General features: G+C 36.8%; 1 long non-coding RNA gene across 1 annotated transcript in view; it reads right to left on the bottom strand.

The window, feature by feature from the left end:
* Positions 1 to 3,241: 3,241 nt before the first annotated feature.
* LOC130541589 (uncharacterized) overlaps positions 3,242 to 26,428 on the bottom strand; it is a 42,004-nt gene continuing 18,817 nt past the window's right edge. Inside the window, exons 2-3 of the long non-coding RNA XR_008955666.2 lie at positions 6,576 to 6,750; positions 3,242 to 4,577 (exon numbers count right to left, since the gene is read on the bottom strand). This is a non-coding gene — a long non-coding RNA (uncharacterized LOC130541589). The remainder of the gene's footprint in view (positions 4,578 to 6,575; positions 6,751 to 26,428) is intronic.

Genomic DNA, 26,428 nt, shown 5'->3' with positions numbered 1-26,428 from the left:
TTCCATTTACAATAGGATTGAAGAATAAAATACATAGGAGTAAATTTAATCAAGGCAGTAAAATATCTATATGCTGAAAATTATATAACATTGATGAAAAAAGTTGATGACACAAATAAATAGAAAAATAGGCCAGGTGCACTGGCTCACACTTGTAATCCCATCACTTTGGGAGGCTAAGGCAGGCAGATCACCTGAGATCAGAAGTTCAAGACCAGCCTGGCCAACATAGCAAAACCCCATCTCTACTAAAAAAATAAAATACAAAAATTAGCTGGGCATGGTGGCGTGCACCTGTAGTCCCAGCTACTCGGGAGGCTGAGGCACGAGAATCACTCGAACCTGGGAGGCGGAGGTTGCAGTGAGCCGAGATTGCATCACTGCACTCAAGTCTGGGTGACAGAGTAAGAGTCTCCTAAAAAAAAAAAGAAAGAAAAAAAAAAGAAAAGAAGAATATACCATGTTAATGAATTGAAACAATTAGTGTTATTTAAATATTCATACTATCCAAAGCAATCTACAGATTCAATGTGATTCCTATCAAAATTTCACCGTAATTGTTCATAGAAATAGAAAAAAAATTAAAATTTATCTGAAACCACAAAAAACAAGTAGCCAAAGCTATCTTGAACAAAAAGAACAAAGCTGGAGGCATCGCACTACCACATTTCAAAATATATTACAAGCTATAATCAAAATGCTATGGGACTGGCATAAAAACAGACACATTAACAAATGGGGTAGTATAGAGAGCTCCAGAATAAACCCACCTACCTATGGTCAATTGATTTTTGAGAAGATGTCAAGAACACACCATGGGAAAGAACAATTTCTTCAATAAATGGTGTTGGGAAAACTAGATATCCAAATGCAGAAGAATGAAAATGGACCCTTATCTCATTTTTTCTTTATGTTTCAAAATAAGGAAAATAATAATTAAAAGTAGCTTAAAAATCCATTTGATGTCTAAGTTCTTTGTGGTTGGAAATAGAAATAGGGCAGCAGCTATAGCCTAACAGAAAGAATATTTGGTTGCATTGTGGGAAGACTCAAGTTCAAATTCTGGCTTGGCCATTTAGCTCCATATGATAGTGAGCCAATCACTTTAGTTCTCTGAGCCTCAGTTTCTTCACAGATTAAATAGGCATAATATAACCTTAATTCAAGAGTGTGGGACAACTGGATATCCCTATGCAAAATAATAAAGTGGCACCCCCTTCCCTTATACCACATTACAAAAACAAACTCAAAATGAATCAAATAAATATAAGACCTAAAACTATAAAATTCTTGGAAGAAAACATAGGTGAAAATATTTATTACCTTGGATTAGACAATGATTTCTTGGATATGACATCAAAAGCACAAGCAACCAAATAGATAAGCTGGAATGTCACCAGAATTAAAAAACTTTTGTACTTCAAAAGACATCATTAAGAAAGTGAAAGATCCTCAAAATAAAGAGACAACCCAAGTTTTAGAAAATGAGCAAAGAATCTGAAAAGTAATTCAGTTCTCCAAAGAAGACATACAAATAGACAATAGGCACAAGCACGTGAAAAGGTGTTTGACATAATTAGCCATCAGGGTAATGTAAATTAAAGCTATAATGAGATACCACTTCACATCCACTTGGATAGCTATAATTAAAAAGACACATAATTGCAAGTGTTGGTGAAAATATGGAGAAATTGGGATCCTCTGGTGGTAGGAATGGAAAATCGGGCAATTGCTTTGGAAAACACTTTGGCATTTCCTCAACTGGTTAAGCATAGAGCTTACCATATGATCCAGAAAGTCTACTCCTAGGTATATCCCAAGAGACTTGAAACAGGTACTCAAACAAAAACACAAATGTTTATAGCAGCATTATTCATAATAGCCAAGAAGTGAAAAGTATTCAAATGTCCATCAACAGATGAATGGATAATAAAATGTGGTATAACCATACAACAGAATTTTACTTGGCAATAAAAAGAGATAAAAGGGGATATGTGGAAAATCTCTGTACCTTCCTCTCAATTTTGCTGTGAACCTAAAACTGCTCCAAAAATATATAGTCTTAATTTAAAAAGAAAAATACAGCATATTGATATATTGATAAGTGCTACAACATGGACAAGCCTTGAAAACATTAAGCAAAATAAGCCAGACACAAAGGACCACAGGTGATATGATTCCATTTATATGAAATATCCAGAAGAAGCAAATCTGCAAAGAGAGAAAGTAGATTAGTGATTGCCTGGATCTCTGCGGAATGGGATGATTGAGTGGGTAACAGCTAAGGGCCTTGGGTTTCTTTGGAAAGAAATTAACATTTTTTTACTTTGATATATGTAAATATTGTGAAAAATTGCACAATCAAGTTAACACATCCATCACCTCACAGAGTTGTGTGTGTGTGTGTGTGTTGACAACATTCAAGATCTACTCTCTTAACAAATAATGGTGGTTGCCAGGGACTGAGGAGTGGGAGAAATTGGGAGATATTGTTCAAAGGATACAAACTTTCAGTTATAAAATGAATAATTTCTGGCAATCCAAAGTATAACCTGGTGACTATAGTTAATCTTATGGTATTGTTTATTTGAAATTTGCAATGAACACTTTTTATTTATTTATTTTTTTTTTTATTATTATTATACTTTAAGTTTTAGGGTACATGTGCACAATGTGCAGGTTAGTTACACATGTATACATGTGCCATGCTGGTGTGCTGCACCCATTGACTTGTCATTTAGCATTAGGTATATCTCCTAATGCTATCCCTCCCCCCTCCCCCCACCCCACAACAGTCCCCAGAGTGTGATGTTCCCCTTCCTGTGTCCATGTGTTCTCATTGTTCAATTCCCACCTATGAGTGAGAACATGGAGTGTTTGGTTTTTTGTCCTTGCGATAGTTTACTGAGAATGATGATTTCCAATTTCATCCATGTCGCTACAAAGGACATGAACTCATCATTTTTTATGGCTGCATAGTATTCCATGGTGTATATATGCCACATTTTCTTAATCCAGTCTATCATTGTTGGACATTTGGATTGGTTCCAAGTCTTTGCTATTGTGAATAGTGCCACAATAAACATACGTGTGCATGTGTCTTTATAGCAGCATGATTTATAATCCTTTGGGTATATACCCAGTAATGGGATGGCTGGGTTAAATGGTATTTCTAGTTCTAGATCCCTGAGAAATCGCCACACTGACTTCCACAATGGTTGAACTAGTTTACAGTCCCACCAACAGTGTAAAAGTGTTCCTATTTCTCCACATCCTCTCCAGCACCTGTTGTTTCCTGACTTTTTAATGATTGCCATTCTGACTGGTGTGAGATGGTATCTCATTGTGGTTTTGATTTGCATTTCTCTGATGGCCAGTGATGGTGAGCATTTTTTCATGTGTTTTTTGGCTGCATAAATGTCTTCTTTTGAGAAGTGTCTGTTCATGTCCTTCGCCCACTTTTTGATGGGGTTGTTTGTTTTTTTCTTGTAAATTTGTTTGAATTCATTGTAGATTCTGGATATTAGCTCTTTGTCAGATGAGCAGGCTGCAAAAATTTTTTCCCATTTTGTAGGTTGCCTGTTCACTCTGATGGTAGTTTCTTTTGCTTTGCAGAGGCTCTTTAGTTTAATTAGATCCCATTTGTCAATTTTGGCTTTTGTTGCCATTGCTTTTGGTGTTTTAGACATGAAGTCCTTGCCCACGCCTATGTCCTGAATGGTAATGCCTAGATTTTCTTCTAGGGTTTTTATGGTTTTAGGTCTAATGTTTAAGTCTTTAATCCATCTTGAGTTAATTTTTGTATAAGGTGTAAGGAAGGGATCCAGTTTCAGCTTTCTACATATGGCTAGCCAGTTTTCCCAGCACCCTTTATTAAATAGGGAATCCTTTCCCCATTGCTTGTTTTTCTCAGGTTTGTCAAAGATCAGCTAGTTGTAGATATGCGGCATTATTTCTGAGGGCTCTGTTCTGTTCCATTGATCTATATCTCTGTTTTGGTACCAGTACCATGCTGTTTTGGTGAAAATGGCCATACTGCCCACGGTAATTTATAGATTCAATGCCATCCCCTTCAAGCTACCAATGACTTTCTTCACAGAATTGGAAAAAACTACTTTAAAGTTCATATGGAACCAAAAAAGAGCCCGCATTGCCAAGTCAATCCTAAGCCAAAAGAACAAAGCTGGAGGCATCATGCTACCTGACTTCAAACTATACTACAAGGCTACAGTAACCAAAACATTTTTTAATTGATTGTGGTAACACTTGTACAACTCTGTGAATATACTAAAAGCCATTGAATCTTATACTTTAAATGGGTGAATTATATGCCATCTCAACTTTATCTCCATAACGCTGTTAAAAAACGGCTATTGTGAAGGATAATCAATGAGAGGAGTGTGACTCAGAATACAAGACAGATGTGCAAAAAATACAACTTTTACATACCCTTTTACAGGACCTGATTCTGTGGTCCTGTTCTTGTAGGCCAGCTGCAAATTCCTTAAGAGAAACTACTTCTGAGGGCGCCCTCTGCTTCTCAGCATCACCGTGGAATTAGGGATATTACCTATTACCTAGAAAGAGAGACAAGCACCTCCATTCACCAGGATTTCAAGTTTGCCTCTGTCATCATTACAGTCCATTGAAATCCCATGGTGCTCTGTGGTTTCTAGGCCTCACTCAGCATGGCTAGGAACACTGGAGCCTGCGTTCCCTTCTGCCCTGAATTTTGGTCTCACAGTTCCATCAGACCTTTCAGGACTCAGGTCTCTAGGGCTCAGCCATCTCATCTCTTGCCAGTCTAGTGGAAGATCTTGCTAGTCTAGGGAAAACCCCTCTTTGCTCCCTTCTTCAGGCTTCTCTGTGGTGTCCCTGTAACTCAATTCTCCTTGATCTTTAAAAGTTGGTATTGACGGCTTCTAAAAACCACAGCCTATCTAAATTGTATGTTTGGCCAGACCCGGTGGCTCACACCTGTAATCCCAGCACTAGGAGGCCAGAGCGGGTGGATCACTTGAGGTCAGTAGTTTGAGACCAGCCTGGCCAACAAGGTGAAACCCCATCTCTACTAAAAATTCAAAATTAGCCGGACGTGGTGGCACATGCCTGTAGTCCCAGCTATTTGGGAGGCTGAGGCAGGAGAATCACTTGAACCCAGGAGGTGGAGGTTGCAGTGAGGCAAGATGGCACCACTGCACTCCAGCCTGGGCAACAAGAGTGAAACTCCATCTCAAAATAAATAAATCGTGTGGACAGAAATGGCTTACATGGCAAACATATCCAGAAAGTAATAGAAATCGTTACATTCTACTCTTCTAGTGCAGCAAAGGAAAGAACAAATGGAACAACTAAATTGCTATAGTAGTGCATTCTGAAGGTTTATATGTCTTGATAGAGTGATGCTATAGAGTGAGTTAAAGATAATACTAAACATGGATTGTTACTTTGTATCTGGTATTGTGTAAGTACTTTATATGCACTACTTTTCTTCTTTCAAGAACACATAAGAAACATACTTACAAGGAAATATTGATTTTGGTCCTTAGTTCCAAGAAATGTGACAAACTGATTCATAAAATAAGCATTCTGAAATTGTTTGCAATACTTTATTGAGTGAGTTTAGGTAAGAAACCAGAGATTCTTATAGTTACCTACGCTGGTAGAAATAAGGAATGTTGTTTAATTTTTCAACTTTATTTCCTCATCGGAAGAAATGGAAGCATGGTTTTCACTACAGAAAAAGAGCTCTAGGGCAATGTTTTCCTTTGCAACACTGAAGAGAGACCAGCCCCTCTCCTGTGGGGAGTGCCTAGGATAAAGAAGGAAGGCCTCCATCCTGGACTGCATAGTAGGAATAGAGGAACAAAGCTCTAACCCAACTTCCTGTTGTTCCCTGAGTCACACCTTAAGGATTTTCTCCTCAGTAACTGAGAAGTCTGGGCTATAATAGAGGAGTTCTCAGACCCCCTACATGTGTCACATTCTATGATTGCTGTACATATATGGTTGCACAAAGTGTGTCGCATTAGTAGGTGCCCACTGAAAGCAGAATTTGTGGCATTAATGTCACTGCTATAGATCTTTCTGCACCTTTTGTCATGCAGCAGATAAAGTACCAGGCAGCTCAGAGCAGTGAAAAGAACATTTAATTTTGACCCAAACCTCTCCATCCTGATTCTGGCTAATCCATTTACTAGCTCTGTTTCTACTCAGTCTCCCAGCCACAGTTCTTATCCTACAAAACAAGGATACCTGCTACCTCACCCTACTGCTTACATCCAATCACTTCATGAATTCTGTAGCTGATAAAGTGTCATACAGTTATAAGACACAATAATGATTAAAAACATTTCTGGATCAACTTCCTGACCCCTTCTATTTACGTTTTCCTGTAAATTGACGTCATTATTCACTGCAGCTCTCAACACTGTCAGACCCAGGAAACTTCTAGTTGTCATTTTTCTGGAATCCTATTTTTGTGTTTCTCCAGTAGCTGGAACCGCTGCCACTCTGCTTGTCAGTCTCAGACATCCTGATTCTCACTCACCATTCTAGATGAACAAGCCTCTTACCTGAGACCCACGTATTTCACATTCTCCTCTGCCAGGTTGCTGTGAATAACTTCAGTTCTTCAATAACTAAATTTTTAGAGGCCTCTAGCTCCTTTACTTTCTCCTGTGGAAGAGGCCACAAAGAATCCTGGAACTGCCTTTTCCATGAAAATGCTCCAGGAGGTCAAGATCAAAACTAAACATAAAAGACAAAAATGGTGGTTTAGTCCCCAAGTTGCATTTTTGGCATTCTTTTCCCATCCTGTGTTAATCTGTCATCTAGCCAAAAAAGAAAAACAAGTAAAAAATAAAAGCAAGGCATTGTCCTCTGTAGGTCAGGGTTGGAAACACAAATGGATTAAACATCATAAAAATGTTTTTAGGTGAGCCCTAAAACGATAATTCAATTTGTAAGACTCTACACACTGAGATTTTGCTGAACTTTCTCTATAGCATAATGTGTCATTCAAGGCAGCTTCATGGAAAGCCAGAGACTATGTTTGAGAACATTCATCCGGTTATTATCTACAATGAACCAAAAGAATGTCGACACTGAAGTGATGGGAGAAGGAGGCAGAGAGAGACGGAGAGAGACAGAGAGAGAATGCACTCTGCCCTCAAGGATGTCCCTATTACAGAGGGACTATATCCCTCCCAAGAGCCTGCCTAACATCACATACCTATTACAAGCCTTTGAGATAGCTACTAATATTATCTGCATTTTTCAAAAGAGGAAACAGACACAGAGAGTTTGGGTGACTTGCCTAAAGTCACACAGGTAGTAGATAGCCAGTCAGAATTCAGTGCCGGCATTTTGGCTGCAGAATCTGTGCTCTTAACTGTGTCGTAGATAGCGAGTCAGAATTCAATGCAGGCATTTTGGCTGCAGAATCTGTGCTCTTAACTGTGTCTCTGCTTCCTCCTCTATAGACACTGTCAGCGCTTTTCCCCCAGGGTGTGAGTCAGATAGAGATATTTCAGATGCTGCATTGATAGCTTTCAAATTCCCACATCTCTAAACACTGAGGAGACAATGATCTCTTCCAGTAATTTCTAAGCCCAAATGTATTTGAGACTTTTAAAATATCATGGAGCAGTGCCGTCCACCAGGAGGATGGTTTAGTGCATTTTTAGTTTTTACTTTAAAAATCTGTTTTCTCTAAGTGTTTTCATACTTTCTACACTGCCATCAATAATATATAATCAGAGAAAGGAAACTTAAACAGGAATAAGCAACATTCACTTTTTCTAGCTTCTTAGTCACGTTATCAAGATTCTTCAGTGATTTTACTCTGAAAATATCCACTGAATTCCATCAACATTCCATTATCCCACAGGGCCAATCTTCAGAATTATGAATTGACATGTAGAAAGTGGTAAGAGCAGTAGATGCTACAGATTTCAATATATTTCCAACAAAATAGACATCAGTAGGCAATAGCTACCATTTCTAATGCTTGATAGTATAGTTGGATAAAAGAGTCTATTCAGCCTTCCACAAATTCTCTGAGGAAATTAGTTGCTACGAAATATTGCTTTCACTAGAATATTTTAGCTCACTGCCTGCTTCCCTTCTCAACATTCATCCATTACTCCCACCAACTCTCTCTCACACACACACAGACAAACACACACCACAAGTGTTCCCAGGACTTTCTGAAATATGGGGCACACATTCTTATCATAAAATTATATAAATAAAATTAAATATAAAAATTGTGGAAGTAACAGAGCACAAACATCATAAACATAATAGATGCTGAAATAACTGCTACTGTTAATATTTGAGAGTGACTGAAGTGTTGGGTTACCCCTCAGTGGTGGGCATCACATCTACACCTTCCAGAACCCAAAGGAGGTGCTATCATCTGAGACATGTTCTCAGCCCTTTAAAAATGTTATTATCCAATGTTTTCTTTAATGCTGAAAACTGCAGATCCCTTGCTTTGTGCCTTTGTTCTTTCATACAGAGACACTTTCTTCCATCTCTGGTTTTCTTTTGCTGAGCAAGGAGCCTTTTCCAATCTCTTGAGGTCTGAAACTTTCTCACCAAACTGACTCCCCTTTCCTCTGGAGACAGGCAGCATTGCATTTTTGTAGGCTCCTTTGCAGTAATGTGTGGCCCTGTGACTGAGTTCTGACCAATAATGTGGACAAAAGTGATGCGCAACTAACTTCCAGGACTGGCCGGCCCATAATAAAAGCTTCCATGCACTGCTCTGTTTTCTTCCTCCACATACCAGCAGGAATTATGGATTCAGTGATGGTTCTCAGTCTACAGGGGATGGTGGAGAAACAAATAGAAAAAGTCTGGATCCCTAAATGACTGTATGGAGAAGGGTCACCTCCTCCCAGCACAACCCACATTAAAATGTAAAAATAGCAAATAATATACTTTTACAATGTTAAGCCACTAAAATTTGGAAGTTGTTAGTTCCAGCAGATAACTTATCTTGTACGTTTACATAAGAGTTATATAACATAATTTAAATGCTATGTTGTCATTTGGATCAGACTTAAATAAGCCTCAACATCACTTGAAAATTATTTCTGTTACCATGCCATGAAGAAAACTAAACTGAGTTTTCTCAGTTTGGAGAGCAAATACCATAAAATGAAATGAAGCCAAATTAATTTAGACCTGTTTAAAATTTTAATTGATTTGATTTACTCTAGCTTATTCACCAATAAATGGAATGTGGTGAAATGATCATCATATATCTTTCAGATTTTTATGTTCTATTTACATGGGTTTTCAAGAGCTTTGTTCCAACGAGCTTGTTTTGTGATTCTGAGCTCCTTCAGAAAGTAGTTTCATATTTAATACATCATGTTTGATTGTTGCTAAGCATCCTTTTGGTGCAAATTAATAACAACACAAGCACTAGCTTCAAAAGCCAAATACAGGATGGGGCTGGAGCAAAGGATGCTAGACTGACTGCCCTCTGACTTGCAAAACCAGGAGATTTCACATGTGAATCTCTGTAACAATTTGTTTTTCTTTTGTTTTGGCTTCTTCTCAAGTAAAGAAGAAAATAAGAATACAACATTGTGATTGTGAATTGCTCAATGTTGATTAGCTCCTCTCTAATTCTTGTGCTAAAAAGAAAGCTCATCTGCAGAAGGCAAAAAGGCTGCCAGGTGGAGAAGGATGGCTGATCCAGGACTGAGGTGACCGCAATATGAAGGGAAATAAAATGGTTTTGTGTAGTCATATTAGGCACTGGAACCTGCAAATGAAGCCAAGGGTCAGTTACCGAAGGGGAGACACATGTAGGAACATGAACCTGAAGACAGCTGCTAAACCAAAAGATTGAGCATCAGAGGAGCAAGCTCAGGCTTAACAAATAGTGAGAATGACAGCAGGATATTCAACCATGGTGACAGTTTAGGGCTGAATTTGTTTAGCCCATGCAAAACCCAAGCCTGGAAGGCTTCGCCTTACCATTTAGCTTTATCCTGCAAGCTTGCTGGGTCCTGAGGGCCTCTGAGTGTTGTGAGTGGTAGAGGCAGCTGGCAGGTGGTAGAGGATAAGGTAGGGGATTATTCACAAAAAGCAAGTCGATCTTGGCTGAAACAAAGATACAGGGCTCAAATGAAGATCACACCTACTGATAAACAGGCAAAGTGCCATTGTTGCTGAAGGAAAATCTTCATCCTGTGCCAGCAGGAAGGAAAGCTAGTGTGGCAGTTGAGTACAGGGCTCCCAAAGTGTACCCTGGGGCACTACGATGGTGCCTCCTTTTGTCCCCAGCTGTGGCCAATGGGAGATATTGATGAAGTAGAGGCTGGGCCATCCTCAGACACTGACCTGGGTCCTCTTCCTGTTCCCTTCAGGTCATGCCGCCTCCTCTTTCCCCTGTGACCTCTCTTCTTTATTTTCCCTTCATATTTTCTCTCCTTCTGCCAGAGACTGTTTCTCTAATCAAGGAGTGGGAGTGAACAGAAGCTTTTCTATTTCTCACATTTTCTTTTTGTCCCATTTGCATTGGCCAAAGCAAGTCATACACCCTAGCCAAGTATCAGTGTGGCAAGCCTTATAGTCTTCTTTTAGGGAATAGCCATCATCCTCCACAAGCACCTTCTAACCAGTCTTTGGTGGATAGGATTGGACCTGTAGACTCTCAGGGTAGGGCCAACCTATTTCAGATGGGAGGGATCAAAGGGACAGAGAGAAACGGTTTTGACATGAAGCTTGAAGAAAATATTGAAGTCAGATACAAACCCCAGGAAGATTTTGGCCTCAGTGAGGAAAGTGAAAAGAAGGTTCATTTGTAAACATTACCAGAATACTTAGATTAGTATTAATTGATAAAATTGAGTTAATGAATGACCTCTCTGGGTTTGATCAAGTTAGCTTAAAAGAGAAAAATGTTACTGGCTCATTGTTAGCTTGGTGCAAAAGTAAATTGCAGTTTTTGCCATTAAAAATAATTAATTTTGCACCAATCTAATATATGCAATAGGAACTTTGAGCCTTAGTTTTATGGATTTGGATGGGAATGCTAGAAGAATGTAATAATGAAATCTTTGGGAAAAATTGTATTCTATAAATAAGGAGATCTCCACAGTTACCAAGATTTTGGCAAATATGATTTAAATGTCAGTGAAGGAGTTTCAGTCTACATTTGAATGGAATCTTTTCCTTCTTGTCCTTTTCTTGCTGTTATTGTTCCTCCCCTTTCTCCACTCTCTTCCTCCTTTTCTTTATTCTTCTTCTTATTCTCCTTCCTCTTTTCTTCTTCTTCTTTTCTTCTTCTCCTTCTTCTTTTTCTTCTCCTTCTTCTTTATCTTCTTCTTTAATTCCTCCTTCCTCTTCCACTTCCCTCCCCCCTCCCCCTTCTTCTCTTCCTTTTTCTCCTCCTCCTTCTTCCTCATCCTCAGTCTGATCAACCTCCCTCCTTCTCCTCTCTTCTTTCCTTCTTCCTTAGTATTCTTTTCCTCATAAGTATTTATACTGCCACTTTTGAAATTCTTTGAATATTTTGTCAATTCTCAAGGATTTTTTCAAATGTAGCTTTTTAAATACTAAAAACATACACAGATTGTATCAATTAGAATTATATTTGCCTGTATATAATGGAAAAATCCCAAATAACAATTATGTAAACATACCAGGTTCATTATCCCACATTAAAGAAGCCAGAGTTCAGCAGCCCAGGACTGGTTTCACCCTCCATAGTGAAATAAACTTGACACTGAGAAGGGCAAGGAGACCTGGTAAGGTCACACATCAAGTCAGCAGAACTTGGACTGCTGGAAAGCAAGACAAGTTTTGTAACTCGAACAATGGAGCTTCAAGCGATTTCTAAATTTAGCTTATTTTGAACTTGTCTTTATTCTCCTTATTGTCCTCTTTTCTTTGATTTCTTTCAGCTCCTTTGTTGGTTTTATCTTCCCTTTGCAGCATCCTTGCAACAAAATATACCACATGGTCTTATTCTCCGGGAAGACAGTAACTGTCAGAAATATAGAAGTCACTACCTCTGAGGTGGTGCAGACACCTGCCTGTGGTCCTGATGGATCGCTGGGAGGTAATAAGATGGATTGCCCAGAACTTCAAAATGGAGTCCAAATGCAAAGAATCCGAGGGAATTCACACAATCACAAAATGCAACACAAGGGACCCATTGACTTAAGGCATTTTTTTGGTGCTTCTTGCTTTTTTCTCTATTAATAACTGTTGGGTTATACTAATATCAAAGTAGGCAGTGGATGTGGTAGAAAAGGATGTGGGCTTTGATTTCAAATCTACTGGACTTATATTCAGATATTACCTATCTACCAGTTAAGTGTCTTGGGAAAGTTATTTCTATAACCCCACTTTCCTCATGTATCAAATGGAGGTAATAGTCTCCACTCTGCAGGTCTGTTGTCAGGATTAAAAGAGATGATACACATAAAATTTTTGGCTCTTTGATTTTAAACAAATAACTACAAACTACAGAAAAACAAGCCATATGAAAATTTATGTTTACAAAATTACGTAAATTAGTTATTAATAATTTGAATTTTAAATAATAACTACACTGGTTTAAAACATGCCATCCTCAAAGGGAATGCAAAGTCTCATTTACGTAAAACAAATCTAATGTACACACAGTTCGAGGAGCAAACTGATGTCTGTTTTACTCATTGCTGGATCTAGAACTAGAATGGTTTTGGGCACATGGTAAATGTTCAGTAAATATTTGTTGAATGAATGAATACATGAATGAATGAAATAACTTTCTATTCTATATGTACTTGGCACCATAGTAGCTGTTGGAAATATAAATGACTCAACTTTCATGCGTCTTAGATTCTAAGTCAAGACAAAACAGTAAAATGATTTCAGATACTGATAAATACTATGAGGAAAATTAAACAGGGTTATGTAATAAAAATTGATTCCAGGAATGTGAAGGAGGCAAAAAGAGGCTGAGATTGGATGGTCAGAGAATTCCTGAGTGATAGGAAAGGACCAGTTATGGAAAGATCTAGATTTGTTGTTGAAGATTTCCTTAACAAGCACTGTATATATTTATTTGACTTATGCTAATAGAAATCTATTTAGCACATTTTGGAAGGATTTTCTTAAGTTATAAGTTAGTCACAAGGTTTATAGTCATAGATGCAGATACTATCCTATATTCTACAAAACTCGGGAATTCTGAGACTTTAGGGTCTCCAAGAAACTAACGTTGAAATGGGCAGTATTTTCAAAAGCATGTTCCAGTAGACATAAGATGGTTACAGATGTATTCCTCAAAAAAAAAAAAAAAAAAAAAAAAAAGAGACAGAAAAGGTCCTGTGGTCAAATACACTTGGGAACCAGTCCATGAGCACTAACATATTAAGGTCTTGAGAAGTTGTGAAGCACAGAAACACATACTACATGTATTCCAATGTTTTCTGAACATATTTTCAAAATTTTGTTTTATTTTTTTTTCTCTGTGCACTTATTGACATCAATATGCAGTTTGAGAAATACTGTTATAACATAAAAGATGAGGCTTTGGTACAAAGGGAAAAGAGAAAGATAACCCTATGCCACACTTATACACTGTTGGTGGGAGTGTAAATTAGTTTAGCCATTGTGGAAGACAGCGTGCAATTCCTCAAAGACCTAAAGACAGAAATACCATTTGACTCAGTAATCCCATTACTTGGTATATACCCAAAGGAATATAAACCATTCTATTATAAAGACACATGCACATGTACGTTCATTGCAGCACTATTCACAATAGCAAAGACATGGAATCAACCTAAATGTCCATCAATAGTAGACTGGATAAAGAAAATGTGGTGCATACACACCATGGAATACTATGCAGCTGTAAAAAAGAATGAGATTATGTCCTTTGCAGGGACATGGATGGAGCTGGAGGCCATTATCCTTAGCATACTAACACAGGAACAGAAAACTGAATACCGCATATTAGTGGGAGCTGAATGATGAGAACACATGGACACAGAGGGGAACAGCACACACTGAGGCCTACTGAAGGATGGAGGGTGGGAGAGGATCAGGAAAAACAACTTATGGGTACTAGGCTTAATACCTGGGTGATGAAATAATCTGTACAACAAACCTCCGTGACACAAGTTTACCTATGTAACAAACCTACACTTGTACGCTTGAACTTAAAATTAAAGTTGAAAAAAAGAAAGATAATCCTTTGTCATAAGCCTTGCAGTTCCAAAATGGTATATTTACACAGACTTACCAGAAACTTAAAATAAGCTCCAGATATCATATGTACATACATTGCCTACTTTGACCAAACTGTTGACCTGATAAGACAGATGATCACGTTTAGTTTTTGCATACTAGAGGTTTTTAAAGTTGCTCTGCTTTGAAAGTGGGATGTGTTTGCATTTCCTCTATAATTTTATGAGAATTAGTGACAGTCAAGTGTATCTGTTTTTTTTTATTTTGTTTCATTTTGTTTTGTTTGTGTAAGGCAAGAAGTGGAATATGCCAGGAATTTCATGAGCTTTGAACATGTGAACACCACATTTAGCTCTATAACTCCATCACTTGCTAGAGGTGGTTTTAGGCAGATTACTCAAACTTTCTGAACTTCACTTTTCTCATCTGCAAATGGGGATTGTAATAGCCATATCCTACTTTTTGGGGGATAAGTCAAGCTGGTGTAAAGGACTTGCAGGAGAATGTCACTCTAGCCACTTTCTGAAATGTTTACTTGGGGACTCTAGAGTCTTTCCTCTGAAAATCTTTTTAATCCCCCTCTGGAGATTCAGTGGGAAAAAACAGAATGTTTGCTGTTTGTTTCTATAGTGATGACTCATGGAATGCTGATTTACTGAATCAATTAGTGAAGAAGTAAAATTAATGTCTTATTATATAGGTGTGAAATAAGCTATTCAGTCAATGCCATAAGCAAGGCCTTATCTAGACACTTTATCTCACCCAAACCAAGCTAACAAGAGTCAGTGGCCAGCAAAAGAGTCTCTCTTTAGTTCCCTAAATGTTCTAAAGATGTAGACAATCTCAACAACTAACAACTGAATTCATCACATCAACTGCATAATAATAACTATGGATGTTCTCCAACTATTGTTCCCATGACAGAATCAGTAAGAGGATTTGGCCTGCCTAGGTCTTAGATGACTACACTATTTCCAGTGGACCACACACAACCAAGTGCAACAATGATGTAACATTGGTAAAACTGATTAGGTTAAGAACACTATTTTAGAAGATTGTTTAACAAACATATTTTTAGGCCTTAGAGAATGTTCATGAAGGATTTTAAGCCCACTTGTGCAGAGGACTCCTGTATCACATAATGTAAGTGCTCAGGAATTATCTCATGAGTCATTCCTAATATTAACCAAAAGTTGAAATAGTGGTATGTTCTTTTGGTTTGATTGTTTAGTTCTAATCTTAGTGTTGATTTTAGAACTGTGGAATATAAAAATGGAACCATACTACTGGCATGAAGAGAGGAAAGCAGTGTATCATGGGAACTAGGGGAGTTGGAACATTCCACTGCATATTCTTCCTTCTTCTAGGACACTTTGCTTGCTGGTAGAAAATGAATACAGTTATTTAATGCATCTCTTTCATTAGAATGCTGTATTAAAAATAAGTTATGATCAGATTAGGAAGAATCCTGGACTTCAGAGGCCAGAGACATAATTTTGGTGTTGATTCTACCATCTATGTACCTTAGGCAAGTTACTCCCTGAGCCTTACTTTGCTCTTCTATAAAATGATGACTTCACTGATTATTTCTAAGACATCTTTCAGTGTTCTAATTCTATCATAGTCCAAAATCCATGACCTTTTCTTTCTTTTCTGATTTTTCAAGGCATTCAGATATCTTGCTTTTTTGCTACTTTTCTACTGATTTGCTTCATGTTACGCCTTTCAAGAAGTCCAAGTTATTCCAGTCTCCACAAGGCTACTACTGGAGTATCAGGAGAGAGGTGAGGTGGTATTTGTGATGGTAGAGGCAAAGCCCCCTTTTCCTGAATCACAAAATTCATGAGATTGAACTTTAGGTTTATATGTTGGTCTTTTTCTGTACCTGCTGGAGGCACTATATTGGATTCCAATACCTGGCAAAAGTAAACTTGATCAATAATTGTTGACTTTCAGGTGGGGTGTGGTGGCTCACCCCTGTAATCCCAGCACTTTGGGAGGCCAAGGTGGGTGGATCAGTTGAGGTCAGGAGTTTGAGACCAGCCTGACCAAGATGGTGAAATCCCATCTCTACTAAAAATACAAACATCAGCCGGATGTGGTGGCTCACACTTGTAATCCCAGCTACTCGGGAGGCTGAGACAGGAGAACTGCTTGAGCCTGGGAGGCAGAGGTTGCAGTGAGCTGAGATGGCACCATTGCACTCTAGCCTGGGCAACAGAGTGAGTAAGACTCCATCTCAAAGAATAAAAAAAAATAAAAATAAAAATAAAAATGTAAAAGAAAATTGGTGACTTTCATCAATCAAAATTTTCTTTTACCATCACCATCTTCTCTGACCTGAACAATATACCAGGCATTACTTAGACAGTGAGAAAAGTTAAAGAATTTGTCTCTGTTATTGAGGTCTTCATATTCCAGCTAAAGTAAAAAGGCTTGCACAGAGAAGTACATGATAACATAGACAAGAGGATAGCATGGGTGTTCAATTGTGTGGGATTGGAAATAAGTGCATGAAAACTCCTACAGGGGAGTGGGTACCGTGGAAAAAAATAGTTTGGATAACACTTCCTGGGGAAACTGAATGCTAAACTTTGAAGAGTGGGAAGGTTTAGTATGATAAGTGGCAGATATAATAACAATTGAGAAAAGTTATAAGGAAAAAATATAAAAAGGTGCTGGGTAGAGACACTGATTTCCCATTATCTACTCATCTTGTGAACTAAACCTTGCCAAACAGTGTCCTCAAGGCAAAGCACAATCCACTGGGGCATACATCCAAGGATGAGGAACTTTGCTGAAACAAAAGGGAAAGGGAATTTGTACAGGAAAGTATAATTCTGCCTGAAAGTAGAAAATCCGGTAATTAACTTGACTTTTCCTTAGCAATTGTAGCAGTTCAGTTTATCCCAGGGCCTAAAAAACTTTTGGGTTATAAGGGAATCCTAGTGGCTGCACTTGACTGGCTAAGTTCATCTCTTATATAATATGTATTTTTTCTGGGCTTGTGGGTGAGAATCAGAACCTTCTTTCAGTATGAGGTGGAAAGGTGGGTGAAGTTACTTCAAGTTCCATGACTATTGAGAAAGGTATCAGTCACAGTAATTTTTTTTCAAGCTAGAAGAGACATTAAGAATACCCAGGACTAATAAACCTGCAGGTTCTGCACATGTATCCCAGAACTTAAAGTATAATAATAATAATAATAAAGAGTACCCAGGTCTTCATTTTATATATGGGAGAATAAGGCCCACAGAAGTTTGGGTAACTTATCCAAAGTCATCATAACCATATATACATGAGAACCACTGGGTTATGATTTTGCTGTCATGTCATTCTTTTAAAGAAAATTATTGGCATTATTTTTCCTGTCTCTCTCCCATAACAATAAAATCCCTTTCTGATCCTGCCCTAAAACACAACCATTTTTTAGCACCCCATGTGTGCCCCACTTCTTACGTCCTCAGATACTAACCTGAAGAAAAATTACACAAAGAATACATATTTCTTGTGGGAATATTTAAACACATAGATAAGCACAGAAAGGAAAATGAAAAACCATCTTCAAGTCCCTAGAGAAAACCATAGCTATATATTCCATGTATCCTTCCTATGCATATTATAATATTAAAAATATTATAAACATATTTTAATCTAAAAATGGAATTTTACTATTTTCATACTACTATTTTAGTATGCTATTTTTCATATAATATTTGTAAGCAACTTTTCATGTGAATGTATATACTCCTACAGCCCCATTCTTGACTCTACGTAAAAAAAGAACTGGAGTCATTTCTGGTGAATTGCTTAAACCCATTCCATAAAATGCAAAGTTTCTCCAGAAATACTGACCCTGCTTGAAAAAAATGCATTTGGCTGTAGATATAGAGAAATGTGAAGCTCTTCCCCTTCTAAAATCTGGTGGTATTATCAACTCCTATTTTAAGCTTGTTTATGGAACTAGAATAATACTGAACATGGATATATAAAGGTGATTACAGCAGTTCAAGTTTGACCTTTGAAAAATCTTTCCCTGTATAAACAAAGTCTGGAATGTTTTAAAACCTCTAAGCCAGTCAATTTCTTTTTTTATTTATCATAAACCTGAGTCAACAAGGAATGCCCAATTTATTTAAAAAGTAGGAAATGAAAATGCCTTGGTTCCTTAACCGTAAATGAAGGAGCTATCTCTGGACACCATGAGTTCCTCGCCTCGAACCTGCTGCTGCACTCTCAGGGTCCTGCAAACCCGGCCTCACCCTGTAGCTCTACCTGATTCCTCAGCATTGGTGGATCTGCTCCCACGATTCTGCTTAGGCAATTTCTTCACTGTCTCACACCCATGCTGATCTCATTCCCACTTCCATATTTTTATCCCAATAAGATTTTCCATGAAACATCCATCCTCTCCTATTTCAACCCCATCCTTACTCGCAGGCCCAGCTGCGCAGCTTCCCCAGTGCAGCCATCCTAGTGAGATTCATCCCACACTTTACACTCTTATCTGGAATTTGCTGGCTCTGAAAGTAAATCTGGTGTGGTATCGCATGTCCATATTTTTTTTTTTTTGTCCTTTAGTTTGTATCTCCTCTAAGCCTTCTGGCTCCTTTTGATAAACGTTTGTTTTAGCTTTCATTTGTGTTTTGCACAGCAATGTGCACATTACATACTAAATACTCAGGAAATGTGTGTTCCTTTATGAATGATTTGGGGAGGGAGTAGAATCTTATTTCTGCCTATTTCTTCTTAGATGTTAGATCTTAGAAAAAAGTTCCTTAACCTCTCTGAGGTTCCTTACAATCCTGAGAACAAAGTGGAAACACTGAACCTAGAAGTCTGTCATAAAGAAAAAAGGGATTCAATGTGAAGAGCATGGGGTATAAATAAGTTAAAAAAATGTCATCTACCATCAGAAGGTCCAATGAGCTTACTTCTCTGACTTCATTAAAGGCCCCTAGAGGAGGAGGGAATACTTGTGAATTCATTCTATGAAGCCAGTATTAACCTGATACTAAAATCAGACAAAGACTCATCCAAAAAAGAAAACAACAGGCCAATGTCTTGGATAAATATTGATGCAAAAATTTTCAACAAAATACTGGTAAATGAAGTTTAGCACTACATTAAAAACATTATTCATCATGAAAAAAAAAAGGCCCCAGAAAACTAAAATATGACCCAGAATCTACAATTATTATAAAATTATAACACTTGAAAATATTTTCCAGCATTCTCAAAAGTAAATACATCTATTATATATATATAGTATACATAGAATGACATATATAACTATATAGTACATATAAAAGATGGCTTGACTGTTACTATGGTGCATAGCCTGCTCCCAAGACTGGAAATAGGTTTGTTTCTTTGAATATTCTAGACTTTCTTCATCCCTGAACTTTACATGCATACACACACACACACACACACACACACACACGCATTTGCATGTAATAGCTGTATTAGATAGGATGAGATTTGGCCACATATCATTTTAAATTTTACAAAATAATTTCTTAAGTAAAATATAAATATCTTTGGCTGTCACATGAGAGGTCCTGAGATAGTCAGTGGCAGTGTCTCCAGGGCAGTAGGAACTGAATCTTCTCCCTACTGCTCCACCATTATTAGCATATGGCTTTAACTTTCTAATGCAAGATGACTGTTTGAACTCCCTTCACTAGAAGAAGGAAAGGCAAAAGAAGGGCCAACTTCCTTCCTTTTAAGGGCCTCCTAGAAGTAGCACACTTCCACTCACTTCTCATTGGTCAAACTGTACTAGCATTGCTTTACCTTGCTACAAAAGATACCTAGAAATGTTATACTTTAACTGGATGGTAACTCGTTCAGAAAAAAAAGAGAGTTATTTTATTAAAGAAGGGGAACATGTATACTGGAAATGCTATTGCAATGCCTATAATTCAACGTCTTGCAATCATAAAATACACTTTATATAGCTTCTCTGCTTAGTTCAAATAGATATGAAATAGAAAGAAAAGTGAAGGTTATGGAATTCTTAGAATGAAACCCAGAGTGGGTAAGTTAGTAATAGTAGTAAGAAACTTTAAAACTGAAATTTTAAATGATAGAGTATTTCAGCGATCAGGTAGGGAAAGAAAAACAATTAAGGGGATGATAACTGAAGAAGCTTCAATGCTTCCAAATAGTAAAACTTCCAAAGTGTTGGGTTCACTTTCTCTTAAAGTATGAAGTTTGATAGTAAGAAATTCAATGAAATGTTTGGGATCTTGTCTCCAAATTCAAAATATGGTATTGTAAAAATAGTTTCCTCTAGTTCTTAGTTAAATTAGGAAGGAAAGAAAGAAAGAAGGAAGAAAGGAGGGGGGAGAGGAAGGGAGGGAAGGAGGAAAGAAGGAAAGGAGAGGGAAGGAAGAAGAAAGGAAGGGACAGATTGGGATTGGAAAAATAAATTAGTTTTAGCTCCAAATAATGAAACACTCATTAACATTCACATTAAATTGTAAAAGAAGCAAGAAGCCTGAATGTAAGGAGAGTTTCTAGATTATTAAATAAACATATTATAAAACATAATATATAATATGATCCCTTTTTATGAATGTCACATTCTTACAACTTTTCTATACATTTGAAGTTATTTCCAAACAAATTTAAAAGGAGTGAAATGAATATCAATACTGCAACAAGCTATCACCACACTCTTGTTAGAATGGCTATTATCAAAGAGGCAAGAGGTAAGGGTGTGGGGAAAGTGCTGGCAAGGGTGTGGAGAAAAGGGAACTCTTGCACACTGTTGGCAAGGATGCAAATTGATACAGCTATTATAGAAAACAGTATGGAGGTCTCTCAAAAAATTAAAAGTAGAACTACTACATGATTCAGTCATCCCACTTCAGGATATATAAATGAAGAAAATGAAATTAGTATCTTGAAGAGATATCTGCACCCTTATGCATTATTCACAGTAGCCGTGGAATCAACATGTGTCCATCAACAAATAAATGGATCAAGAAAAAATATATTATGTATATGATGGAATATTATTCAGCCTTAGAAAAGGAAATCTTTCCATTTGTGACAACAGAGATGACCCTACAGGACATTATGCTAAGTGGAATAAGCCAGACATAGAAAGATGAATACAGCAATAGCTCATTTGTATGTGGAATCTGAAAAAGTTGAACTCACATAGAACCAGCAAGCAGAGTAGGAGCCAGGGGATGCCTGGAGCTAGAGGATGGGGAAAATGGGTATATGTTGGCCAAAGGGTACAAACTCTCAGTTAAAAGATGAGTAAATTTTGGGGATCTATTGCATGGCATGTGACTACAGTTAATAATACTGTATTATGTACTTTAAATTTGCTAAGATAGTAGATATTAAGTGTTCTCACTACAAAAAAGTGGTAATCATGTGAGGTGATGGATATGTTAATTAGCTTGGTTGGGGTAATCATCTTACAATGCAAAAATATATCAAATCATCATATTGTACACCTTAAATATATACAATTTTTATTTTGTCAATTATACCCCAATGAATCTTGGGGGGAGGGAAGACAACATATGTTTGTTACATATATAGAAAAATAGATAATGGATGGATGTAAAGAGAAATCAGTATATAGATAGATGGATACAGAATTTGAAAGATGGGGAGGGTTGGGGGAGCGTGAGTGGGGTTTGTAAATGAGCATTCTGCCTTCTCATGGAAACTGTAAGCTAAATAGTCAAAGTAAATGAGTGGACTGCCTGATAGCATTAACTTAAGACAGGTTAAGGGAGAGAACTGAAACTAAATGCACTAAAACCATCAACGGTGGATATCTTTGAATTGTAAGGTTATGGTGATCTCTAGTTTCTTTGTGCTTTTCTGTATGTTCTAATCTTTCTGATTTTGCTGGTAATAAATAAGAATTTGTTCTATATATTTATAGAACAAATATATAAGAATTTGTTCTATATATTTATAGAACAAATATATAAGAATTGTTCTATATATTTATATGTGAATATAAATATATATAATATCTATACTGAATATATTCAGTATATATAATATATATTATTTATATATTATATAATATATAAATTATATATTATATATGTTATATATAATTTATATTATATATTATATATGTATATATTATATATCATATATAAAATATATATTATATATGTATATATTATATATCATATATAAAATATATTTTATATATGTATATATTATATATCATATATAAAATATATATTATATATTATATAAAATATATAAATTTATATATAAATATATAATATATATAAATTTATATATAATATATATAATATATAATACATAAATATATTATATATAATATATATTATATATAATATTATATACATATATATTATATATAATATATTATATACATATTTATATACAATATAAATTTATATATTATATTATATATTATATATTGTATATAATATATTATATACATATTTATATATAATATAAATTTATATATTATATTATATATAATATAAATAAATATATAATATTATATTATAATATATATAATATTATAATATAATAATTATAATTATTATATTATAGATAAATATATATAATATAATAATTATAATTATTATATTATAATATATATAATATTATAATAATATATATAATATATACTGTATATATATATATATATTCAAAACCAGATCAGACCCCCGTCTATTCATCTCAGGCAACTATTTATCTAGAGTACCCAAAGGCTGTATGTAACACTCCTGCAGTTTAAGGTAAGACCATGACTGAGACTGATAGTTCTTATTGTGCTAGAAAGTTTAATGGCAAATGGCTCATTGGGATGGTATCCATCATAGAACCATTGGGCAGCTATATGCAGGAAAACTTCTATCTCAGTTTAAAAATGTATGTTAATCAGGAGTTTGAAACTAGCCTGGCCAACATGGTGAAACCCCATCTTTACTAAAAATATAAAAATTAGCCGGACATCATGGCACATACCTATAATCCCAGCAACTGAGGAAGCTGAGGCAGGAGAATTGCTTGAACTTGGGAGGCAGAGGTTGCAGCGAACTGAGATATCATGCCACTGCACTCCAGCCTGGGCGATACAGCGAGACTCCATCTCAAAAAAAAAAAAAAAGGTTGTTAAAATTATTTTTGAAAAGAATTCAGAATTTTTTGAATGATAATTAATGCATATACTGTTTTGAAAACCAAGTTGCCATCAACAGCTATTAAGCTAATCTTCTTTTACATTGACCTCTCTAGCTTCTGAGGCCTGGCCTTAGCCTCCTCCTCTTGAAGGATCCCTGAGCACTCAGCCATCAACCCCTCTTCTGACCCTGAAGTGCTCAAATTTGGACCTTGGCATCTGCTCCTCTGTGACGTTAGTTACCTTTTTATAGCTGAGTGTTCTGCTTCTCAGAGTAATTGTAAGCCAAATACCCAGGAGATATGAGGAGACTGCCTGACCAGCAGGAGGTTATGGCTGGTGCCAGGTTAAAGGATTTCAAACAAAAAATTGAAAGAGAGCATAGGGATTGGCGTCTTATATGGTAGGGACTTAATGGACTTAATGAAAGTAGGGGACTTACTATGTCATTAAGTCCAGGCACTGGAAGGTTCAGAACACAGGTCTGAAACCCAGATGCCTGGCTCTATGGAATCACCCTCTGCCTCGGTTTTCTCATATGTAAAATGGGAATAATAACACTGTCCATGTCAAAGAGTTGATGTTAGAATTACAACAAATTAATACATGTAGAGCACCTAGGGTAGCACTTGGCACCTAATACATGTTAGTTCTTATTATAAGAATAGTATGTTTATTTTCTCATTGTAAAAGTAATTCAGAAAGTTTAGAAAACAGATGCAAGGAAAAATAAGGAATTAAATATATCCCAAATTCTCAATGCTCAGATATAAAGTCCTCAGTTACAATCACTGTTAATATTCTGATTTTCTTGAATTTGATTTTCTCTCTCCCTCTCCTCCTCTCTGTATGTATTTATATATTTTTTAATTCATTTTACCAAAAAGGATATAATACCATAGAGAACTTTACAGGTCGTCTTTTGCACTTAACAATATGGTGAGCATTTTTCACATAATTATTTATATGAACACTTACAAATGTCCTAGTATTACTTGGAAAAGAACTAAACCAATAAGGGCAGATTTGGCAGTTTGAAGTTTAAATGTCTTTCAAATGTGTCCATGAAGAGAATGAAAACATGAAAAAATGTAATTTTCTATTCTAAATATTCAAGCAGTAAAACTGGAAAATGTCAAGAGATTGTATATTGAGCTTTTAAAGTACTAAAAATAGTATTAACAACATTGAGAAATCTGGCCCTGTTCTCCTTTTAGGAGGAATTTGATTACTTAATTTTATAAAATAAAGTATTAAATTATTTTCCCTCATTTTTAATTTCATGTGTATTTATAGAAAAAGAAATTGTTGTACTTTATCCAGAGAGCAGAAGAGATTTTGAGCTCGTGCATTGAATACTTTTATAAATTTAGTCAGGATCTGACCAACGCACTTGTGTGTTCCTCCAGCTATTAGGGAGACTCCAGCCCCTTGCCAGGCGAGAGAGTGGATGGTCACCCTCCATGGAGGAAGTGCTTCCCAGGGGTGTCTGCTGGGGAAGGAAAGCATGATGCAGTGCAGGTGAGCCTTTGGAGGAGGTGGCAGCTGGAGCACCAGTGATATGGATTTGGGTTCTTCCCACAGCTCAGGAGCCAGTTGCATAGGGTCCAATCCTGTCACCTGACTAACTTTGTAACCTCAGACAAGTCATTAACCTCTGGGTGCATCACTTTCCTCCTAATTGTGCTTCCCTCATAGAGTTCTAGTGAACTATACTAGGCTACACATAAGATGCTAAGACAGGGCCTGGCCTACACACAGTATGCACTCCATAGAGTGCATATATATATAATATGGGTGATATGATACATAATATTAAAATAGAAATACCAAAAGTTGATGAAATCAGCTCTTTGCATTCTGATCCATAAATTTAATGAATTTATATTTAGGTGATTTAAGATATTTTGTATGGCGACAATGTCTAATACAATGTGCCTCTCTCCCATAGTTTCATGATACGACTATCAGAATATTTTTATTTGTCCAGTGCTTCTTCAGAAAAATTGCTTAGACTTAGAGGGGGTGTTGGCAGGGGCCTCTCACATTTGATTCACTTCCTTACATCAGAAGGAGAATGCATTGGTAATCCGTCAGGGAGCTTTGAGATCTGTCCTCATTCAAGGATAGACTACTTGGCTACAGGACCCAGAAACTTAAAAATATAAGATTTGAAGATATAGGTTTAAATTAAGTCTGAATTCTGAACACCGAAGCAAATATCGAATGCTGTCTAAACCTGGGGACTATTGTTTTCTTGGCAGTATGGCTACTATAAGCCCTGGCTTAACGGAGTGTGAGTTCCTGAGCCCTTTCCCCACAGGAGTGTTGACAGCACTTCCACACTTCCACACAAATATAGCTGATGTTCCTTGCACTTACGTGGATTTCTGGAAAACGCTCTGGGTTTGGCCTTACCACTGAAAATGACTTTGGGGAGAGTGAGGCAGAGTAACCATTGGCAGTCGTGCTTCACGTCTTCGTGAAAGTTGACAGGCATTGACGTTTCCTGGCTACATCCCAATGGTCTGCATTTGGATAGTTGTCAGTATCCTGAACCCAGTCAAAGGAAGAGAGAAGCCCAGGTTTTGGAGGGCACATTCGGGTTTCTCTGACCTAAACATCCACCTGAAACAGGCTGCCATACAGTCTCTGCCCAAAGATTTCTCATAAAGTAGAACTTTCCCATGCACAAGGTAACCCACTATTCACTATTGCATGAATTAGTATTATTAAATCCCTGTTTTATGTGAAAGTGGGGTCTCCTTCCATGTTGCTCTCACTGGTACTTTCTGGCTTTCTACATTGACATTGGGTAAATCGATGCTGTCTTGACCACATTTCACATTTCCCAATGCTGAAGATAGCTATCACAGGTTTCTGGTTTTTCTAAAGAAGTCCAAGCTAAAAATGTCCATTTTCTCCTAACTGTTCCTCATATAACTTGACTTCTAGACTCCTTCTATCTTGGTTTCCCAGCAGCAAACACTTTCTAGTTTATTATTTTCTCCAATAAAATGTGGCTTATGTTCCAGCAGAGGCCTGACCCATGCAGAACACTGAGGC

The sequence above is a fragment of the Pan paniscus genome, chromosome 5 (assembly GCF_029289425.2).
Source record: "Pan paniscus chromosome 5, NHGRI_mPanPan1-v2.0_pri, whole genome shotgun sequence".
In the NCBI taxonomy this organism is placed as follows: domain Eukaryota; kingdom Metazoa; phylum Chordata; class Mammalia; order Primates; family Hominidae; genus Pan; species Pan paniscus.
This window is presented reverse-complemented; position numbering and strand designations above follow the sequence as displayed.